The 22,800-nt window shown below is 41.3% G+C and overlaps 1 long non-coding RNA gene across 1 annotated transcript in view; it reads right to left on the bottom strand.

The window, feature by feature from the left end:
- Positions 1-22,800, bottom strand: part of LOC134756969 (uncharacterized) — a 203,561-nt gene that overhangs the window by 15,515 nt on the left and 165,246 nt on the right. The gene's annotated exons all lie outside the window — the stretch shown is intronic.

Raw genomic sequence — 22,800 nt, forward strand, 5'->3', positions numbered from 1 at the left:
AGATTGAACAATGAACTGATCATGTAAAATCCGAAATTTACTCCCAGAGCCACTGTGAGGACTGTGGCAATTTCCTTGAACTGCCCATGCCTCAGTTCCTCATTTATAAATAGGAGTAAGAATATTATCTGTTTCCTATGTTTGTTATGAGTATTAAATAATCCTTAAGAAGAGGTTAGTAAAGCACAAGGCCATGCACACATTCAATAAAACGTTAGTTCTTATTATTTTAAGAGTATGGAGACCCTTTTCTTGTCTTGACTTCTGACATAATGCATTCCCTTTGTTCTTTTCAAATTTTCGTCTCATTCTTTGCTTATGTCCATTCAAACTGAAAAGTTACTGTATGTTAATACAAGGTGGAGGAATTGGAGATACAAAACTGAGTAAGAGATGAACCTTTTCCTCAAGGAACCCATAGCCTAAGGGCCTTTTAATCACCTTTTCATTCTTTATCCAAGGATTTCATAGTCGCTCCATAAACCTTGAGCTCTTTGATCTTTCTTTCATGGTTTTGGCTCATCAGAAAACCTTCCATTCACAAAGGTAAACTGTTTTACTTTGTTCTAGTCACCCCTAAATTCATACCTTCAGGCTTAACCTGTGCCCTGTAAAGTCCAGCCTTCCCATTGGACAATTCTGCTGTGAGTACCACTATCTTTGTCTGCAGTTGCCTAAGTCCCAGCCCATGTACTCTTTGAGGAACAGGAGAGTTCTCTCTCAACCTTCATTCTATTGATGGAGACTCAGAGACCTCTCCTGAATGCAGCTGTTCAGCACATAGGTCCCAGCTCTGGCTCCGGCTTTGGGGTCTATGATAAACAATCTTCAAGGAGTTCACTCCAATCATGAACACAGGTTACCTCTGGCTCTTAGGAGTTAGCATATCATCATAGTTGTGGCTTCTGGAGCATTACATCCCAGCTCAGATAAAGCTAGTGTATAATTCTGCAACAGTAGTAAAGAGAAGTTGGATTCTATATCAGTTACCTTCTACTGTGTAACAAACCACCACAAAATGTAGTAGCTTAAATCCACAATTATTTGTGATTCCTCATGAATCTATAGATTGACTGGGCTTTTCTAATCTGTAGTAGCTTGACTTGGGCTGGATGGTCTAGGATGGTCTCACTCATTGATGGCTCAATATCATTTGGACCCCAAAGATGACAAAGTTCTCCACTGACAGATATTGACCAATAAGGCAGGCAGGCTTAGAGTATCATAAAGCAGGCAGGTTCAGGGAAGGCACTACATGGCTGCTACAGGTTGTACATCTTCCCCCAGAGAAGGTGACACTTTTAATAGCAGGAGTTATGTGGCCCTATTTAAGGGAAAGGAAACATCAAGACCCTTCAGCAACAAACTCCACTCTCTATTCAACATCACCCTCAAGATTTCCCTTCAAAGGCACTCAGAACTTTCATGGTCCAGATGATCCCTGGATTTTTCAGTGGGTCAGGACAATATTCTTTCTTCCCTCATGCTTCCTAAAATGGGCCTTTTGGTTTCAAGCAATACTTCCCACTTACAGCCTACTAATGGCTACAGTGGTGGCATTTTCAGGCTCCATGTCAAGACCATGTGAGCGATCCAGGCAGATCTTCTTGTCTGCCAGTCACCTATTTTGTGAAGGCATAATTCCATCTCTTCTGAAAATGCTATTTAATGATAATATTAGTATTTCTGTTTTTAATTTTTCCCTTTAAATTCATTTGATTTTCACATCTTAATATCTGTTTTCCCAGCTACTCCAATTTACCCAAGTTTCAAACAATGATAATAATTAACCAATAAACTTTTATTGAGTGCTTGGTATCTTCTGGGCATAATGTGAAGGCTTGTAGAGGACTATTTTAGTTAATCCTCAAAATAATTCTGAGATAGACAGGATTAGCTCATTTACCTGGGAGGAAACTGAGTTTCAGAGATTTGCTCAAGATCATGCAGGCCAGTCAGTCCTAGGACATGAGAGAAGATGGAAGGGATAGTTGCTCAGCAGCCAAAAACAAACAAACAAACAACACTTCTAATTCCCATGTCCCATGTTATAAGCAGCATAACTTCCCCATTCTGCCTCTGGAACTAGGAAGATCTCAGTCAAAACCTAAATGTAGGCCACAGAAGGGCTACTCAGTGACCTGTATTTCAGGCTCTTTATCAATCCAAACTCACAGCTGACTGTCCCCTGGGACTCCAGGTGTATCACAGTTGCACTCAGTTCAACCAACTCACCACTCTTAGGGGGAAAAATCATAATGGAGCAGCATTTTCAGTTTCTCTAAAGAATAATTTTGAGTATGTTCTCAAACAATGGAATGTCAGGGGGTTATTCGTTCATTTTGGAGAGAGCATTAATAAGCAGCTAAAGCAGGAATTTATAATGGATGGCACAGCTGAACCCTAATATTTCACTACCCCCACATCGTCATGACACAGCTGTACAGAACAGTGTGAAATCATGAGAAATAATGAGTTGTCTGTGAAAATGTTGTAGGCTGAAATCCTAATGAGCTCTTTAGGCTGAAAAGCTGAAGTATTTCTATTTCTATAGTGGGAGCTTATACAAATAAACTTAACGTATGTAAGTGTAACATAAAATCAGAAAATGGTAACAGGAATATTAGGTGAAACTTTCTCTTCCATGCATAGTCCTGAGTTGTTATTCCCACACCCAAACCCTCGTCCCATATCCCAGAATGAAGAAACAACTTTGGCCCATTTCTAGGAGTATTTGCTTCTATTGATTCCATTTCAAGTGACCCCTAGATTTTCACTAAAATATTTTGGAATACAGGAGACATTTTCACTGGGCATATATCTGAGTTTGTAAGAAAAATAGGGCTGGATGAGGTGGCTCACACCTGTAATCCCAGCACTTTGGGGGGCCAAGGGAGGCGGATCTTGATGTCAGGAGTTCAAGTCCAGCCTGGCCAACATGGTGAAACCCTATCTCTACTAAAAATACACACACACAAAATTAGCCAGCGTGGTGGTGTGCACCTGTAATTCCAGCTACTTGGGAGGCTGAGGCAGGAGAATTGCTTGAACCTGGGAGGCAGAGGTTGCAGTGAGCCGGGATTGTGCCACAGCACTCCAGCCTGGGTGACAGAGTGAGACTGTGTCTCAAAAAAATAAAAATAAAAATAAAGCTTCTCTTCTGTTAAGCTGTTATATTTTGTGCCTGTTTGTCATGGCAGTTTAGCCTACCCTATCTAACATATAGGGGAATAACATGGTTTGGTAGGATGGTGCACTGGATCAGTCACAGTAGCCCAGGAAGTCCTTCCACCATTGGATCCTGCCACATACCATGTCCCCACTCCTACAGGTACCTTCATACCTTGCCCCTTCCCAGGCCCAGCAGCACTTGGAAAATGGACCCAAGGAACCATATGTTACTCCAGCCCTGGCAGAACTGCTAGAGGGTATGAACCCTAAAGCCATTCTGGTGACCTTCTCAAATATCTGAAGACAAATAACCTGAATTGGTTTGGACTTGCCTGAGATTTTCCAGTGCCTCAATTGTATCATAAAAGCCAGCAATTTCATAACTCATCTACTCACTCACTCACCTATGGGGTTTCTAGCGATTCCTTCTAGTGACAGAGCCACCAGGTCCTTAGAGTGGGGATGTTTCAATATAAAGGTTTCATCAGGAGCTTCCCTGATTGTGCAGCAAGCACTTTGTTTTATGAAAGAATGTTTGACTCTTCTTACTGGTGGATATACAGAGGGGGACAGAGGAATTCCTATGTGATGTTTAGGTGTGTGACAAACACCTACAGTGAAGATGAGAATATCTCCATCCTGAAAACAAACCTAGAGCTAGCAAAGGGAAGGCAAAAGATATGGACAAGGGTCCAAAGATTTCACATACACACTGTGTGTCAGATAGAATACTAAAACTATCATGGTAAATCAAATCCATTAAACACCCTTAAAATACCACAAACATTAGCGGAATCCTGTCTTATAAACAATACTTATTTTAATCAGCCTTTCCAAAAACTTTTTTTTTTCGAGACGGAGTCTTGCTGTATCACCCAGGCTGGAGAGTACAGTGGTGCGATCTCGGCTCACTGCAAGCGCCACCTCCCATGTTCATGCCATTCTCCTGCCTCAGCCTCCCGAGTAGCTGGGATTACAGGCGCCTGCCAACCACGCACGGCTAATTTTTTGTATTTTTAGCAGAGACGGGGTTTCACCGTGTTAGCCAGGATGGTCTCAATCTGACCTCGTGATCCACCCACCTAGGCCTCCCAAAGTCCTGGGATTACAGGCGTGAGCCACTGCGCCCAGCCCTCCAAAAACTTTTAAAGTATCAGCTAGATCACATCAAAGTTCAAACTTTCTGAAATAAGCTAACAGCCCCCTAAAAACCGTCTGGGATGCCTTGGGAGATAATTGGAGAATTGAAAGACATTTGTTAAGTTTTTGCAAACCTTTGGAATTCTCAAATATCTTAGTGATCATAGGAGCGTGGACAATGCTTTCTCTCTTTTATGCCTTTGAATACAAATGACGAATGTGGTCATAATGACAAAAGGGAAATGCCAGTGATCTAGGGTCCTCTGATTATGCCTACAAAGGAAAATGGCTCAAAGACCTAAATGTTCAAGCAAAAACTATAAAACTGTTAGAAGAAAAATAGGGGAAAACCTTCACAACATTCGCTTTGGCAATTATTTCTTGGATGTCACACCACAAGTGCAGGCAACCAATAATTTCTCTATTTAAAATTATAGAGACAAAGTAGATTGGTGGCTGCCAGGCCTGAAGGATGGGAAAGTGGGGAGTTAATGTTTAATGGATACTGAGTTTCAATTCTGGAAGATGAAAAAGTCCTGGGATGAATAGTGCTGACAGTGGCACAGCAATATGAATGTACTTAATGCGACTGAACTGTATGCTTAAAAATGGTTAAAATGGTAAAATTTTTGTTTATCTTAAATAGATAAATTATTACGGTGAGCATTTGTTCACTGTATCAAAAAACACTGTCAACAGACCAAAAAGGTGATTCACAGGATAGAAGAAAATATTTGCAAGCAATATATCTGATAAAGGGTTAATATCCAAAATATGAAAAGGACTCCTAAAACTCAACAGCAAAAAATAAGCAACCAAGTTAAAAACATGGACAAAGGACTTGAATGGAAATTTCTCTATAGAAGACATACAAATGTCCAATAAGCACATGAAAAAATGTTCAACATCACTAATAATTAGTGATATGGTTTGGTCCTGTGTCCCTACCCAAATCTCATCTCAAATTGTAATCCCCATGTGTCAAGGGAGGAACCTGGTGGGAGGTGATTGCATCATGGGAGAGGTTTTCCCCATGCTGTTCTCATGATAGTGAGTGAGTTATCACGAGACCTGATGGTTTAAAAGTGTGTAGCACTTCCCCCTTATCTCCTGCCACTATGTAAGACATGCCTTGCTTCCTCTTTGCCTTCTGTCATAATTGTAAGTTTCCTGAGGCCTCCCCAGCCATGCAGAACTGTGAGTTAATTAAACCTCTTTTCTTTATAAATTACTCAGTCTTTATAGCAGTGTGAAAATGAACTAATACAATTAGGGAAATGCCTATCACCACAATGAGATGCCACTTTATACCTGATTGGATGGTTACTATCACATGCACACACAGAGAAAATAAACATTGGCAAGGATGTAAAGATATCAGAATCCTTGTGCATGGCTAGTGGGAATGCAAAATGGTGCAGCCACTTCAGAAGACAGTATGGCAGTCCCTGAAAAACTTCAACAGTGAATTACCATAGGATCCAGCAATTCTGCTTCTGAGTATATAACCAAAAGAATTAAAAGCAGGAACTCAAACAGGTATTTTTACACAAATATTCACAGCAGCATTATTCACAATAGTCAAAAGATGAAAGTAACCCATGTGCATACACAGAAGGATGTATAAACAAAATGTGGCATATACAAACCAACAGAATATTATTCAGCCTTAGAAACAAAGTACATTCTGACACACACTACAGTTGGAATGAACCCTGAGGACATGGTGTTAACTGAAATAAATTAGTCAGGAAAGGGCAAATATTGTGTCTCCTCCACTAACGTGAGGTACCTGGAGTAGACAAATTTATAGAGACAATGTAGAATGGTGGCTTCCAGGGCTGGAGGATAGGAAAATGAGGAGTTAGAGTTTGATGGATACAGAGTTTCAATTCTGGAAGATGAAAAGTCCCGGGGATGAATCATAGTGACGGTGGCACAACAATGTGAATGTACTTAATGCCACAAAACTGTAACTTTAAAATGGTTAAAATGGTAAATTTTACATTATGCATATTTTACTAGAATTTTAAAAATAATAAACACTTTTCTTAAGAAAAAGAGTAATGGCACGTATAATGAATTCTTAAAAACCCACTTTGGCTGGGAGCGGTGGGTCACACCTGTAATCCTAGCACTTTGGGAAGCTGAGGCAGGCAAATCACTTGAGGTGAGGAGTTCAAGACCTGCCTGGCCAACGTGGCGAAATCCCATGCCTATTGAAAATACAAAAATTAGCTGGATATGGTGGCATGCACCTGTAATTCCAGCTACTCAGGAGGCTGAGGAAGGAGAATTGTTTGAACCCGGGAGACAGAGGTTGCAGTGAACCGAGATTGCACCACTGCACTCCTGCCTGGGCAATGGTGCAAGACTCTGCCTCAAAAAAGAAAAAGAAAAAAACGCTTTAATCTTCATTACATATATATATCAGAATTAAGGATTTCAAGGACTTTAATTACCCAGAAAATTTACGTGCATTGAACCAGTCTTTTGTGGAGGTGAATAATCTGCTCGGAAATTTTATTTCCATTAAGTAAAAGAGCTTGAACGAGCTTGTTGTGGTCACGCATTGGAGTGTTTTACTCTGATCCATGCTCTGTGACTGTCTTCTTCATCCGTGATGGTCCTCTTTGTCTTGCCTTAGTACAAACACCACAGAACCATGGATACTGTGATTCTGGGTTTCCCTACAGCTGATTGGAGCAACGATAAGCACCTGACTCAAGATGGGTCAGTCAGTCAGAGACCTTTGCCAATAAATTTGGAATTGGGAAGAAAACAAAATGATGACAGGAAAGAACAAAGACAGAGAAGTTGTGATAGGCAGCCTCTGAAAGGGCTCCCAGTGATCTCTATCCACTGGAGTGGATATCTCTCCAATCAGTTCAGTGTGGGCTGAAACTAGTGTCTCATTTCTAACAAATAGAAGACCTACAACTGAGAGAATGTCATTTCCACGATTAGGTTTCAAGAAGACAGAGACTTCCATCTTGCGTTTCATCTCTGATCTCTTTCACTTGCTCAACCTGATGGGAACCAGCAGTCATGTTGTGAACTGCCCTAGAGAGAGGCCCATGTTGCAAGGAATTAAGAGGGCTTAATAAGCTTCAAGGAACTGAATCCTGCCAAGAGCCAAGTGAGGGAGTTTGGCAACTTCATTAGTGAAGCCTTCAGATGAGACTGCAGCCCTGGTCAACACCTTAATTGCAGCCTCGAATGAGACCTTAAGAAAGAGGACCAGCTAAGACAAACCTAGATTCTTGCTTCCACAGAAACTGAGATAATACATGTTTGTTGCTTTAAGCCATCAAGTTTTGGTGTCATTTGTTACATAGCAATAGGCAACTAATACAGAGAAACAGAGGCAGTGACCCTTTTGGAAGCAATGTTTAAAAGATATGAACACAGCAGTTGAGGACGACCACACTATGCCATGTAGAGGAGGGTGAAAAGAACTGAGTCTTACAAGAAAAAAAGCCTTTAGCAATAGGCACGTGAGAAGCAGATGCAGAGTGTGAGTGAGAACACAGAGTGGGTTCCCAGTGGCTTGCCAGTTCTCCATTCCAGTCCTTCCCAAGGCCTGGCTGCACTCCTGTCTTTGTGTTCTGTGAAATCTCTGGTACTTCATAATAAATTGTCTTTATTTTCTTTATTTATCTCAGTTGGTTTCTATAACTTGCAATCAGAATCCTAAAAGCCTAGGATGTATCAAGTTGCACAGCTGTGATTTTTGAAGGCAGCCAGACACTTGACAATGAGTTTGGCAGTTTAAAGAGGCTCTTGGCTTCAGAAGCACCCAGATGTTCTGAGCCACTTGACTTTGGGTCATAAGAAAGCGAGCCAACTTCAAGAGTATCTAGTTCTCAACCTACTGCTCTAATCAATGATCAACCATGGCAAAATCTATTCCATGTTAGGTGGTTTGAATAATATTTGTTCAGAACTTAGAGATCCCAGCTGAAAGCTGTTTGAAATACACAATATTGCTGTTGACACAGAACAAACTGTTATCCTTTCTTCTAAAGAACACAGTGATATTTTTGGAACGCCCTTATTATATTACATGATGGAAATACATATCCAGATGAGGCATATTTTAATTCTTAGAAACAGCCTAACTACATAAAATGTACTATTCTCTCTTAATCCAGTTAAATCTCTTTGGTGTTTTCTGTTTTAAAGTCGTGTCACTGCCTAATCACTCACCATCTTAACAAAATTCAAAGCAGTTTACATCTTACAGGCTTGGTAATAAAACAGAGACTTAAAAGCAATAAACATCTTTGAAACAATTCATCCAGCCCTAAAAAGGTGCCAGAATGAGTTTTGGAATGATAAGTTTGAATTTAAAAATCAAAATTTGCTCTCAGGCTGGGACTTAAACTGTCACAAATACATTTTCATAGCTAAGTTATAAACCTTGAAAAATGGCCTAGATGTCCAAGCAAATACAGATGCACTGCAATGCTTCTTCAGTGCTGTCAGGACACCCACTTGGGGTCTCTTCATGTGTATATCCACATGCATGTGTGTTATCTGGATTTTTGCCTTATTTCCATGTGTTTAACATTCATTCTTATGTTGAAAGAACATGTTTGGCATGAGCACCGTTTATCACTGGTGCTCCCCTACTTCCCCTTGTCTCCAGGCTCCTTGACCGTGGTGAACACCCCATTTCCCCTTCCTGAGGGCCATATCACACAAACCTCGAGGTCCCAGGCAACAGGAAATGAGCAAAGTGTCATGCATTAGAGCAAGAGAGTATGTTAAGAGAGGTTGAGTAAGCTTGTTGTGGTCACGTTTTGGAGTGTTTTACTCAGGTGCATGTGACACTAACAGCCTTCTTCATCCACGAGGGTACCCTCCTCTTGCGTATGCTGACTCTACCATGCCGGTACGCCATGAGTCTGCAGCTCCACTGCAGCTGACTGCAACAACATTAAACATCTGACATAGAAGGCATTCCAACTCATTTTCTTTATTTTGCAATTGTTTCTAAGTTGTTATTATTCAATTCATCCTCAAAACAAGTTCTCACGGGTAGAGTTGTCAATCTCTGGTTAGACTTTTCTTCCATCCCAATCCAGCCTTAAACTATAATTGCTTGGTGTCCTGTCCTTCCAGTTCCCATCTGGCCTCTATGCTTAGTTGATTGTCATACCCATCCATGGGCAGGCAGGTTTTTTCTACCTGCTCAGATGATCAAATTTGCATAGTCACGATTAGCAGGCCATGGGAACCGGGATCTTGGCTGCAATTGTCAATTGTTCTACCATTGACAATTGAATAATAGCATAAAGAGTTATCTCTTGAATAATAGCATGAAGAGTTGTTGTCAGTTCTGACATTTATGATGACAATAAAATTGAGAATATCTGGATAAGAATATTAAATGAACTATATGGAGTTTTCGAATTTTTTTACTTTGGAGAATATGTGCCTGTGCATAGCCTCAGCTCATGAATGTGTATCTCCCCTACAATACCAAATAGCCATTTTCTGGTCCATTAGCTTGGAGGCCTCTTCCTCCCCAGATGCTCAACTCACTCCTTCCCCTTCTTCAGGTCTTTCTGCTCAGGCGTTGCCTCATTGTAGAGGTTTTCTGTCGCTGTCCTCCATCAAATAGCAATCCCTGCCCCTCTGCCACATACCCTGTCTTCCTTATCCCTCTTTATTTTTCTCTATGCTTCTATAACATATTATTATTCATCTTCCTTCACCAGAACCTAAGAACCATGAGGGCACAAACTACTGTGTGGCCACAGCCTGGAACACAACCTGGCATTCAGGAGGCTCTCAATAAACCTCTATGGTAGGAATGCATACAATCAGTATATATTCAAATACAAAAAAATCAAAATTTCAGTAAATCATGGTTCTAAGTCTTGATGAAGCTTAGTTGGCACAAGAACTGTCTTACTTGGCTATTTGGGATATTTCTCTACAACTGATGTTGCTCATCTTTTTGCTGTATTCTTGCTCCTGTCACACTGATCTATATCAGGTTGCTGCCTTGTATTATATCTGATTCACAGAAAAGTCTTGCTCGCTCTATCTGCAACTACTCAAAGTGTTCATTATAAGTCAAGTTTTGATCAACTCTATACCTCTAATTATCTCCATTACTGATAGCTTCTGTGCAGCTCTCTGCAGTGTTAGAATTAAAAATGTCCTCCTTCCTCAAGTGTACTCTGCACAAGTGCTGGATGAAAAGTCTAAAGCAGCTTCCTTCCAGGTTCTGCTTTGCAGAGCATGGGTTTATGCATCACCCAGACCCATGTACTTGCCTTGGCGTTGCTTAAAGCCATGGAGCTTGGTTGCTGCTACTACTTCTGCTACAAATGCAGGGCTCTGATCTGCTTCCCTTTTGTTGCTTGGGTGCCTCCTCTTCCACACAGGCCATGCAGATACCCTAGTGCTTCCCTGTCTTTGCTCAGCGCATACATGAGAAGTGTGTAACTGTGAAGTGGAGGGTACTAATATACCACACAGGCAAATTTTAATAGGAGACACAAGCCGGTAAAATAATAGTTCTTCTTTTTTCCCTCTGGAGTGATGATTGAAAGACACAGTAGCATCATGCATCCTCTCCAAAGCTTCCCAGGACACTAGGCAGTCCTTTCTTCATGAAGTGCTGCCACCTTGGAGACCCTTCTATTTGCTCACCCTCCTTCCCTGCCTCACTCCAACTCTTTCTCACTCCTCCTTCCTGGGATTCACTCTTCAATAACATGTTGGCACAAAAGCCTTATTTCAGGCTCTGTTTCCAGGGAATTCAGGCTAAGGTTATATATATATAGAGAGAGAGCTTTTAGAGGAAATAAAATAACTTTCAGGGGAAAAAACACAAAAATATAAAATAAAATAAAAGCAAAGACAAAATAATAAAACAAAACAATAACTAAAATTGTTTCATTGCCTAAAAGTTATTATTGCTTTTATTTCCTATGTCATACCAGAAGAAAATTTTTCTAAGTAGAGTGGCTTGATTGTGCTGGATAATTATTTGGATCCCACTAATATGTATGCTTTAAATGTACTTCAGAATATACAATGTGTATTCATATACTTCGTTTCATCTCATCAATAATTAGGAGGACAGTCACTGTTGGACGTATTAAAGAGTGAACTCAGTTCTTACTCCCATACCACCTAAGAATCCTTTGAAGATAAAGCACTCCTGACCTAAGAATGAAATAATAATGATAGTAATTTCAGTCTGTGTGATTAGAGAAGGTAGAGATCTGTGGTCCAGCAAGGTACTGTAGGCTCCTTAAACAGATCACATTTTGTCTTACGTGTATTTCCAGCTCTAATAAAGTTAATTCACATTGCTTGTGGGTTCTCTATAATTATATTATTCAGATTTGTTTCTTGAAATATAAATTTTCCATGATGTTAGTAAAATCAAGAGTTTTACTTAAAAGCCAACTTAGAAATTTGAGTTTGAAACAGCATATTCAGAGCTTAGTGCCACAAAATCAAAAGAGGGAAAAAAAAATTGCCTAATGAAGTAAAGAGTCTAGGTATGATCCCAATCATACCTGGGCTCTGTACCTGGCAGGGCATAAACCTTCAAAATTTGAATGCTGAACAGCTAGTTGTGAGTTCCTTTAAAAGTCAGTACAGGGGCAGGCGACCTTTGGGGAGTGGTGTCTGTGAGTCAGTCATTTGGAAGTTGGAACATATTCCCCATGGAAACAATATCCCACATAGCGACTAAGTCCCCATGCTGATTCCTCAATGCTTATTTAACCCAAAATGTACTTGAATCTTATCTCTGGAGGTTATTTGGGTGAAAGAAAGACAAGGGAACAGAGAAAATGGACTTCCTCTGGTTTTCCTGGCTCAGAGCTCTCTTAAAACTTTTGAAAAAGGACAAAATTGGCCAGGCACGGTGGCTCACGACTGCAATCTCAGTATTTCAGGAGGCAGAGGTGGGCGGATAGCTTTAGTTCAGGAGTTGGAGACCAGCCTGAGCAACGTAGTGAAACCCTGTATTTACCAAAAATAAAAAAACTTAGCTGGGTGTAATGGCGCACATCTATGGTTCCAGCTACTTGGGAAGCTGAGGTGGGAAGATTGCTTAAGCCTGGGAGGCAGAGGTTGCAGTGAGCTGAGATTGTACCACTGCACTCCAGCCTGGGTGACAGAGTGAGATACTGTCAAAAAAAAAAAAAGAAAAAGAAAAAGAGAGAGAGAAAGAAAGACAGAAGAAAGAAAGAGAGAGAGAAAGAAAGAGAGAAAGAAAGAAAGGAAGAAAGAAAGAAAGAAAGAAAGAAAGAAAGAAAGAAAGAAAGAAAGAAAGAAAGAGAGAGAGAGAAAGAAAGAAAGAGAGAAAGAAAGGACAAATTTGGCTTCAGCCTCATCTCACCTTCCTCCCTTCAGCTGTTTCCTACCTTTCAGATTTCTTCCCAAAGACCTACCTCTCAAAGCAGGGCACCCACAGTCACTCCACACCCACCACCTACTGCTCCATCAGGGCCTGCACCCCGAGGTCTCTCTGTGATCGCAGGACCTGCCCCTGCTCAGAGCTGCCCCTCACAGATGCTCAGGATGGGCACAATCTGCCCAACTACTTCACATGAGTATGGGACTAGCCCATCACATACCATCACCCTGCCAGGAGCTTAGACCGTCGAAACAGGTTGGTTTTACACAAAGAGGTGTTAACATAAGAGAATTTGTTAACGTATTACATAACCTGAGGAAGTATCCCAGGGCCTGACACACTTGAGGTGACCACCCCTATAGAGTAGACCATATTGTGGATATATTGCACTGCAGTGATGCACAGATTTCCAAACACCAAGAGAGAGAGATCAGTTAGAGTCTTTTTTTCAGCTCCTAATTCCCTATCAAATGGCAGGCTGTTTAGGGCAGATTGGTTTTCCAGGATTCTGTCCTCTGTATCAGCTCCCCTGAGATGACTCAACTCTCCATGGTTTCTTTACTTATGAAATTACACACGTCTTTTTTAAAAGAAACAAAGGTTGGATGTGTTTTCCCTGCCTCCTATGGTTGTGCCAAGGGCCTCTGCTAGAAGGAAGAAAAGAGAGACAGAGCATGGCCTGGACAGCAGTTGTCACCTGGACACATGGATGATTGGTCATTGGGGACTGATTATTGAATATATAAAATAAAAATCTGGCTAACTGAGTATAACTTCTGTTTTAGGCAAAAATATGAACTTCTTTATTTACCAAAATATTTAAGTCATAAAAAAACCAGACCTTTTGCATTAAATGCAGTGATTAATGTTCTGTCCTCCTCTAAGTCAGCACAATGAATGACTACATTTGCTTCTTGAATGTAGGAGCCCCCCAGTCCTGTTGACCCCCATCTCTTGCTTCCCCACCTCTAGGACCTAGAGCAGGACTTTGAGGACAAAAGGTTTTCAATAAGTGGTCTTATTAAAAGTCAGTTTACCAAAACTCCTACTTTCTTCTCTAAAAGCCACTAAATATATCCAAGAGTGGAAAGAAACTGCAGATAACCAATGACAAGGCCTTTTTTTCCCTCTTAAGTGTGGTCTTTGGACCAAAACCAATTGTGAATCAAAACCAAGCACATTTCTGACTCCCACTACAGATGAGGTAGATAATGTCAGCTGGGAGCAGGTGGGAAGGGTCACAGCCCAGCACTGTCATCTGAGCCCGTTACTCCAATGAGCCTGTTAGAATGCTACAATCCAGCATCTTAGAAGGCTGCATATCCTTGCAGATAGAGGAGGAACAAAAAAGAATAAAAGGGGCCATATGGAGCCAGGAGCTTGCCCCCTGGATCAGCAGTTCAGGATGGGCCTGAGAGCACTCTGGGTGCCTGGAAAATAGGCTGTGCCTGGCAGTCAAGGAGCACCCTAAAGGAGGACTGAACTGCTGAAGCACAAGACAGACCCAGGAGGCAGCAGGCAAGGCCCTGGAGAGGAAGCCACTAAGTCACCAGGAACCCTCAGTGTTGAATCAGCAACTGCAGTTCCTTAGAACATTCCAGAAGTGTCCTTCTCTCTCTAAGACGAAAGATACCTCCCACCCACCTCCACACTCTCCCTAAGTTTCAAGGCTCTCTCTGTTATTGTGTGGATGATAAATTTAGCATTAAATGAAAGTACTGTTATTAGATGTGTATTGAGCACTCATGTTCCTGCCTTATCCTTCTTTCTTTATTTATGAAAGATGAGGAAAGCTCCAACCCGTCTCTGTGAGATAAGAAGGGTGAGAAAAGAGGTGGGAGATCTCAAACAAGAGCCTGGTCAGCCACAGCCATGGCAGTGACAAGATGCTCCAGAGGAAAGTTGAACCCAGGGCTCTGGACTACATCAGCATCACTGCCCACCTGAGGCTCTCCTATCAGCCCTGTGATGGTTAATACTGTCAACTTGGTCGGATCAAAGGATGCAAAGTATTGTTCCTGGGTATGTCTGTGAGGGTGTTGCCAAAGGAGATTAACATTTGAATTAGCGGATTGGGAGAGGCAGACCCACGTTTAATCTGGTTGGGCACTATCTAATCAGCTGCCAGCATGGCCAGAATAAAGCAGGCAGGAGAAGATGGAAGAGCAGACCCACTGAGTCTTCTGGCTTTTACCTTTCTTTCCATGCTGGATGCTTCCTGCCTTCAAACATCAGACTCCAAGGTCTTGAGCTTTTGGACTTACACCAGTAGTTTGCCAGGCGCTCTTGGGCATTCAGCCACAGACTAAAGGCTGACCTGTTGGTTTCCCTACTTTTGAGGTTCTGGGATTTGGACTGGCTTCCTTGCTTCTCAGCTTGCAGACAGCCTATTGTGGGACCTCACCTTGTGAACATGTGAGTCAATACTCCTTAATAAACTCCCCTTCATATATACATCTATCCTATTAGTTCTGTCCTTCAACAAAACCCTGACTAATACAAGCCCCAACCCTGGAATTTGTTTTACAAAGGAGATATCTTTCCTTACAGTCTTCTCCCGCCTGGTTATTGGTCTAGTGTGGATATTTGCCTTCTTGTGTTTTTGATACATGATCAAATGACTGGATGGATAGTGTGTATGTATTTTTATTGATGAGGAACCTCACACATAAGAAAAGAAACCTGATAAAGTCAAGCCAGGAAAAGCGCAGAATATGGCATTTGCTCCTAAAGAAGGCCCTCATGAAGTAGCTTTAAACAAACTTTGCTTCCTTCAAGAAACCACCTTCTCTAGAGAATACCTGTTGGAGAGATTAAGTATCACTTGCCCCATGAATTTCAGCGTGATTCATTCGGCAACCATTACTGAGTGCCTGTTATGTGCAGGGCTCTCTACTAGGCATGGGTAGACAGTGAGTGAAACTAGACACAGTCCTTGCCTCCCAATTTTAAGAAAATGCCTCCTGATTGGTGAGAATCTGGAGACCTCTCCTCCTTTGGCCCCTGGAAGGGAATATGATATTCCTAATAAAGACATTGTCTTTCCTATGAGACACTTCATAATTTGCTCAGGAGGGGAGCTCAGATTTACACTAGAAGAGAAACTGTGAGGTCTCCAGTGAGTTTGGGGTAACTGTGAAACGAATCATTGCCAGTTGGTCTGTGGGAAGATCAATTCCCATACAAAGCACCAAACAGAAATTCTGGAGCCAACTGACATCTGCACTTTATTCCTCCTCTCAGTAGCATCACCATTCAAGTGGCTGTTACACTTTTTATTCTCCACCTGCTTTTGGTGATTTTACTGAAGGTGAACAAGCTTGAGGACCCACCTGAAGAAAGAAGGAAACCTGCCCTTCTGAGCTAGTCTTTTAGATGGCAGCACTGAGCAGCGCAGATTGACGGGATCAAAGCTGTCGGGATCAACAGCAACTACTGGTTCTGCTGTTGCCTGGTCTATTCACTCACCCCATCTAGACTAATTTCTGGAGACTTTAGCAACTCGTTTTTCAACAAAATGCAGATGACTTCACTTTACTTTGCCTTAAGCTTTATATAACCTAATACTTAATATGCGCTGAGTAATACTACTGTACCCCATCAAAAAGCAGTCTGCAAACATCCCAGAATATCACGTCACTTTGACTTGGATCATAATAACCTATTAACCCTCTTACTGAAATCTCAGTTTTGTGAAAACTTGTATTCTAGAACCCTGTTCAAAGCTACAGAGTTGACCCAAATACCCTCAGCAAGGCTTTTTATATTTTATATTTGGCTTTCAATAGCTGGAAATGCCACAGCTTCACTTCAGGTTGGTTTTAGGGTTGTTTAACTGCTTTCCTTTCCTCTAACACCTAACTCATTATCTTAAAAGCCTAGAAGAGTTAAATCATAAAGTCTGATTGTTCAGGGCACCTTAAATGGTCAGAGTACGGAGCTTTCAGCAAAACCTTGGGGATTTTTCCAATAGCAGCCAACCATAGCTGTACAAACACATCATAATGAAACTTGACTGTGTCTTGCTTTCAAACAAGTATATGTAGGTATAGCACTGAAAAACTTGTTTGAGAGTCTATGTCCCTGGGGCTCTTGGAGGAAGGCTGTCTTCTTTTGCTGCCTATACTTCGGGGAACTGAAGTCAAAAGCACAAAACAACATAGTCAGTTTGTCTCTGGGAATGCCTAGCCCAGTGCAGTGTTGCCTTGTTACAAGTTCCTATGACATTTACCATTCCCTCGTGACAAGGGACCCTCACCTTCATTGCAGGACATCCCTCTACTGACTCATACGGTATAATATTAGAAACCTTTTCTGCTGGGTGTAGTGGCTCACGCCTATAATTCCAGCACTTTCGGAGGCCAAGGCAGGAGGATCTCTTGAGTCCAAGAGTTAGACACTAGCCTGGGCAACACGTGAGACCCCATCTTTACTGAAGAAATAAAGAAATAAAAATTAGCCAGGTGGGGCAGCACATGCCTGTGGTCCCAGCTTCTCAGGAGGCAGAGGTGGGAGGATTGTTTGAGCCTGGGCTGTCAAGGCTGCCATGAGCTGTGATCATGCCACTGTACCCCAGCCTGGGTGACAAAGCAAGACTCTGTCAAAAAAAAAAAAAAAAAAAAGGTCAAAAGAAACCACTTTCTGATATAATACAGACATTTTATTTTCCTGTGAGACCCTTATTTCTGCTGATTCTATAAGATCATTTGAAACAGGTTTGCCCCACTCTGGAGTTTACTTCTTCATATCCATGTTTCCTTTACAGAACCAGAATTATCTTTCTTTTCTTTCAGGAACAAGTTTCTTTGACACACTGTTTTATTTCAAGCTTCTCATTTTTATTCAGTTACTACTTTCATTTGTTTATTCATTCTTTCAATAAGTGTTTGTTGAGGGTCTGCTAGAAGCCAAAAATCATTCTCGGGCCAAAGATACGGTAGTGAAAAAGACAGACAAGATCCCTGTTCTCATACAGTTTATAGCTTAGGGGATAATAATAGCTAGAATCATTGAGTGCTAAAGACTTTACACTCATTACCTCCTTTAATTCACACACAGTCATATGAGGGAAGCATTAATATCCTTATTTTACAGGTGAGAAAAGTGAAACTCTAAATAGCATGCCCAAGGGACCCCAGCAATCAGGAAGGAATCCGCAACTGAATTTGGATCCACTCACCTCTGCTAGTTATAAAGATCCAAGCAGGGGACCCGGCGTTGCCTGTGCCCCACCATCCAAAACTCCTGCTCACACATGTGCCTTTCCCCTTTCCTTTGGCATTACTATCACACATCTCAATTGCCTTTCTTGATTGTCTCAGAGTCTCCCCAGTAATTCCCACTTACACAGAGCAACGGCTATATTTATATTCATGATTACTTTCAACACATGATTACCAAATGGGAAAACATCTGTAACATAACAGGTTTCCTTCCTGTCTTAATTATGGGCCTAGCAATCAGAGGAACTTTAATATTTAATATCTAAGCAAAATACTTAATGATTACAAAGTGATGTTCCACTTTTGATGTAAAATCAGAGCTGAAGTGAACTCTAAGCAAATCAACTCTATTTGCCTGACACAGAGGCAGGCCAGAGGCTGGAAGAAAGAAGGCATTTAAACTCATTAGGGCTGACCTATATAACTAACTTGGGTCTCAGCTCTGGTTTTTGCTTTGCTTTTGGTTCATGAATTATACAGGCAACTTAACTCATGAAGATAAACGAGGCTTTTCATTGTCAATACCCCTCCACACCCCATGACGCAGATAAGCTGATAAACAGGCTGCTAATTTTATTAACATTTTGCAATGTATGATTCAGTGTTGTTCACTGTAAAAACCAAGCTTCCTTACTTTAAATATTTACCTTCTTGCCCCATTGTGCTTTGCCTCCAGTAAGAGTTGGAGTACCGCCAATATTGTTCTCCCTGTGATAGGTGACAGATTTCAATAATTATCAGAGTATATCACTAAGAGATCTTTTTTACATTAAAATGAAATACCAGGACTGCCTAACAGATGACAGTTTGAAACTAAGGGGGAACAATTTCTATTTGTAATAAATTATCTTAAAGATCCCTGCCTATGAGTATTTATAGAGGGTCACTAAGAGTAGCTTGACTTTGCCAAACCTGTTTTAAAAGGAGCCACCCCCAAAATTTAATAGCATTTGTGTTTTGCTGGTGTCATCACCGTGTATGGGAGGAAGATTTTGAGATGTCTGGTTAGGCCCTGGAGGATTTGCTCTGCACAGCAGAAAACAATGGAGCCAAAAAAGCGAGCTCTCCCCCGAAAACAATGTCAAATAAATGATGATGACCCCCAGGTTTCCTGGGTGAGAGAAGCTAGAAGGTCAGGGACTGACAAGGCAGCTTCAGATAAAGAGTTGGAACAAAAAGTATGAATAACATCGGGCTTTAAGAACACATTTTCACACGCCGCTGGCATGCTTTATGTGTTTGTGCACAGCCCTGATGGCTTTACTACTGGGAAACTTATTTACGTTTTACCGGGTATCAGGAGACCTGGTTCAGAATATTAGTTTTTTACCTAACTAGCTAGGTGACCTTCGGCTAAGAAATTAACTTGAGTATGTTTCCTACCATTTCCCAGAGAGAGCTGTTTTAAGGATAAGGTACAATGTGACATAGTGTTTGGCCCACAGAAGTGCCAGTTTGTAGCTTTTTTCTTTACTTACAATTTATTATTGTTGTTCTTATTGCCACTGTCACTTATTTTGGGAGTTAAAGTCATTTATATTATTTTTTTTCCAAATAAGGACTATATTCTCCTGGCCCATCTGGCATTAGGCTTGGCCATGTGATTTCTTTGAGCCAATGAAATGTAACTGAAAGTGATGCATGTCGCTTTAGAGTAGAAGTTCTGAGGTCATGCCGCAGTGCTGCCGTTACTCTTTTTCTGCTGCCACAAAGACAGCATATCCCAGATAGGAGGTTCTTTCCATCAGAATACCAGAATGAAGAGTACACACAGAAAAGAGCCATGGTTGACCTGCACCTGACATGTAAAAAAACTTAGAACAAAAACCTGTATTGTAAGTCACTAAGAGTTGTTTGTAACTGCAGCAGAACCAACTTGGTTCTGATACACCTAATACATATCCTTGATTTACAGGGTTGGGGTAATTTGGAAAGGCAAAGATTTCAGCTATGATCCCATCTGCCTTTAGAGGTTCTACTCCAAGCCTCCCATTGTATTAATATTTGGCGATTCAGAATCTTGAGGAGACCATTGTGGCAAAACAATGGAATACCTTCACAAGTTATTTTTATTTCTCAATCACTTCTAATCATCTCCAGCTCACCCCCACTAAAACCCTCATCTATGTTTGCATAAAGCATCTAACTAGAACATCTTCAAGTGCAAAGAGGAATGGATACTAAAAATCCTTAAGACATACTGTTGGGGAAACAATGCCTACGATATAGAAAGAATCTTAAGAAACATGTCTGGCAAATATATAGGAGCAGAAAAAAAAGGGCATTTTCCTCCAGTGAGAAATCTGTGAGGCTTTGTTGAGCCGCCACTGTTCTAAGAGTTGTAGAGAATACAAATGTGATTAAGGTACACGCCCTGTCCTCCACGAGGTTATGGGTGAAGGAAAATATAGTGCACAAATAACCAAAATTCCAAGTGACCGTGATAAGTCCTATAGAAAGATATGAACTGCTATGTGATCACAGAGGAGCAAGGGAGGACCTCCGGCTGAGGTTGGAGAAGGCTCCTAGAAGCAGCTGACCATTGTCCTGTACTTCTGCAGGCTAGATAGCACTTCCATTATCGGGTTTTGGGGTGGAGGAGAATTCCAGGGGAAGAGAACAGCAGAATAAAAGTATAAACAGAAAAAATAAAGTTATTTTCAGGAAATGGTGAGCAATTGTTTGATTAGGCAGAGGGTTCATGAGGAAGTAGTGGGAAGCAAGTTTATGACTTGGCTGTGTTAATGCTAAGGCAGGGAAGGCACTGAAAAAACTAAGAAGGGGCAAAGACTTTCTGGGAAGAAATTCTGTGTCCTTGAACAGGGAATGACTCACCTGAACTGCATTCATTCCAAGTTCTACTTAAACAACAGAATCAAATGCCTTGTCTAAATAGCAAGAATTAGAAGATCTAGTCAAGATGATGGCCCAAGCCCACGTGTTTTACTCCCTCTCTTCCCCAAAATTCCACTAAAATGTCAGCAGTAAAGAAGTACAAGAGGCTGGGCACGGTGGATCACACCTATAATTCAGCACTTTGGGAGACCCAGGCGGGCGGATTGCTTGAGACCAGTCTGCACAAGATGGTGAAACCCCATTTTTACCAAGAATACAAATGATTAGCCGAGCATGGTGGCATGCACCTGTGGTCCCAGCTACTCCCAGATACTTGGGAGGCTGACGTGGGAGAATCACTTTAACCTAGAATGCAGAGGTTGCAGTGAGCTGAGATTGAGCCACTGCACTCCATCCTGGGTGACAGGGTGACTCCATCTCAAAAAAAAAAAGAAAGAAAGAAAGAAAGAAAGAAAGAAAGAAAGAAAGAAAGAAAGAAAGAAAGAAAAGAAAAACGACAAAAGGACAAGAGTAATACAGGGAATCTATCAACCAGACAGAGATTTTGATAAATTTCTGGAAGATGGCCAGTTGGTAAGATTACATTTATCGATAAGAAAGCATGCAGAAAGTCTCCACTCAGCATCAGAGGTAGTAGCCACTCTTCCCAGTCAGCTCAGCATATTTTTGAAGCTACAAACTGGTAAGTGAAGATGGCAGTGGGCAGCCAGGCAGGGGTCTAGGGGTAACTGAAGGTCTGTCTGTGAAGCAATATCCCACCCCCACCTCTGTTTTCTCAAGCCCCTAACAGCGGTGGAATTTATCACCAGGATAAGACTGGGAACTGATCTATAAAAAGGTTATTATCTACCAAGGAAGGGCTAGGGGTACTAGCCTGTGGGTTGCTAAGACCCTCTTCATTTCAGAGGAGTAGAATGTAAATACAACTGTTGCTCTGTATCCCAAGCTTGCACAGCTGTGGATTCAACCAACCCTGAATGGAAAATATTTGAAGAAAAAAAAATGGATGGTTGCATCTTTACTGAACATTAAAAAAAAGTTCTTTTTCTTGCCATTATCCCCTAAACAATACAGTATAACAACTATTTACAAATGATTTACATTGTATTATAATAATTTAGTGATGATTTAGAGTATACAGAGGATTTACGTAGGTTATAAGCAAACACTATACTATATTTTATCAGGGACTTGAGTATCCATGGATTTTGGGATCCCAAGGAGGTCCTGGAACTTCCAGGGATATCAAGGGATAACTACACTGGAAACTTTAACAGTGTGAAAGTAATGGAACTGCTATCAGAAGGAATGAATGGAACCATAATTTCCTCTCCTAAGTCGTATCTGCACATACTGTCTAAAGTTGACAGAATAAGACAGGTTGGAGTATGTTTTTTAGACGTATACAGGTAACCAAAATAAGATCCAAACTTTTTTTTTTTGAGACAGAGTCTCTCTCTGTCACCCAGACAGGAGTGCGGTGGTGTGATCTCGGCTCATTGCAAACTCCACCTCCCGAGTTCACACCATTCCCGGGTTCACACCATTGTCCTGCCTCAGCCTCCTGAGTAGCTGGGACTACCGGTGCCTGCCACCGCACCCGGCTAATTTTTTGTATTTTGTTTTAGTACAGATGGGGTTTCACCATGTTAGCCAGGATGGTCTCGATCTCCTGACCTTGTGATCCGCCCGCCTCAGCCTCCCAAAGTGCTGGGATTACAGGTGTGAGCCACTGCGCCCAGCCAGTAAGATCCAAACTTTATAGCACAACTAAGAAAAAGTGAGAAGTGGAAAATGAAATGAAGAGAAGATTAAGTATGCCGAATTCCTCATCTTTCATAATGAGAATTTACTGAATATATTTACATTTTTTAAAGTACAAGAAGTGTTGCTGTAATCATGTAATTTAGATATATGGAGGTAGCCACTAGAAGAATAAAACCAGATAAGATTAAATACTGTGGCTTCTGGAGAATAAAGCTTGAGTGGAGTAGGGGACAGTAGAGGTTGAGAGAA

The sequence above is a fragment of the Gorilla gorilla genome, chromosome 14 (genome assembly GCF_029281585.2).
Source record: "Gorilla gorilla gorilla isolate KB3781 chromosome 14, NHGRI_mGorGor1-v2.1_pri, whole genome shotgun sequence".
In the NCBI taxonomy this organism is placed as follows: Eukaryota; Metazoa; Chordata; class Mammalia; order Primates; family Hominidae; genus Gorilla; species Gorilla gorilla.